Below are 1,562 nucleotides of genomic sequence, written 5' to 3'. Positions count from 1 at the left end.
AAATAGAAGCAGTAACTACCCGGAAACAAACTTTAGGGAAAGGAATAGATACCTTAGACTTAAGTATCCTTCAGGATGGGGATACAGAAATCCAGTCCCTAGCCAAAGCAGGAAAAGATCTCACTGGCAAATACAAGATTGAGCAGTTTAATAATGTCTGGTGGGCAGTGAATACAGATGGTCAAAGACACTGGGTAATCCCCAGCCAGGTACGGGGGGACCTGATTCAGTTTGTGCATGAGCAAGGGCATAAAGCGAAACAGGATACCTTGAATAGGATTAAAGATACAGGCTGGTGGCCAGGCATGAAAGCAGATGTAGATCAATGGTGTGATAATTGCTTACAATGTGCCATGGTTAATGCTGATCGCCAAGTTCAGAAAAATGCATTGGGGCATCAAAGAATAGAGGGTCCTTGGTCCCGGATTCAAATAGATTATATAGGTCCTTTGCCCACCACGAGTAGAGGGAATAAATACTGCCTGGTAATAGTAGACCCCTTCTCTAAATGGGTGGAAGCCATCCCTACTAAAATCAACACTGCCTCTGTCACTGCTAAACAGCTTTTCAACATAGTCTTCTCAAGAATGGAAATTCCCCAAGTGATTGATTCAGATTTAGGATCTCATTTTGTGGGAGATGTTATGCAAGAGCTATATAAGGCTCTAGGCATTAAGCAACGTTTCCACATAGCCGGACACCCTGAGTCCTCTGGACAAGTAGAACGAACCAATTGTACTCTGAAGGAAGCTTTGAAAAAACAGCTAAAAAGCTCAGGAAAAGATTGGGATAAAAAGTTACCAATCATCTTGATGGCTCTAAGAGGCTCTAAGGCAATACATGGATACACTCCCTTTGAGGTCATGACTGGACGGCACATGCGCATGCCTGAAAGCTGGTGGTTGGGAGTAGAACTGCCTAATGCCTGGGAAGGGAAAGTGGTAACAAATGAATGGGTACAGACCCTTGTAGAAACAATAGCTGCGCTACACAAGCAAGTGGCAACACAGCTAGGCATAATACAGCAAAACACAGACAAGAAGCTAGGATGGGAAAAACCTCCTTTAATATGGGAAATAGGCCAACCAGTAATGTATAGGAGGTTTTCAGCAAAGGAGCACTCTCTGATTCACACCTGGGACGGTCTGTGCTTTATTGTAAATAGAGCCAGCCCCAATGTTTATCAGGTTGAAATCCTGAATGGAAAAGGTAGAAAACCTTGGAGAAAATGGTTTCATTCTTCACAGCTCAAAGAATGGAAGGGTAAACCACCGGACTGTCAAGGAATATGGTAAACAGTCTTCTCTATCCTGCTGGCCACCCTTCTTGGCTAGCAGGAAGGAACGGCTTTGAGCCGTTGGAAAATACGCATCGGATAGGCTTGTGAGTGCCTACCCTGATGTTGAGGCAGGAAAAGGCCAGAGAAGTGCTCAACTTGTTATGGCCACCCTCTCGTAGATCAATGCTCCACTTTTACCCTGCAATGTGATCCCAGCTTCTCCCAGTATATACGGGGGGAGTGTGGGAGTTTTGTTTTTCTTTTCTCTGTCCCCTCACAGGTC

Source organism: Crocodylus porosus, unplaced genomic scaffold, assembly GCF_001723895.1.
Source record: "Crocodylus porosus isolate Cpor-Errol unplaced genomic scaffold, CroPor_comp1, whole genome shotgun sequence".
NCBI lineage: Eukaryota > Metazoa > Chordata > Crocodylia > Crocodylidae > Crocodylus > Crocodylus porosus.
The sequence above is the reverse complement of the archived record's forward strand: the minus strand, read 5'-3'. Positions refer to the sequence as shown.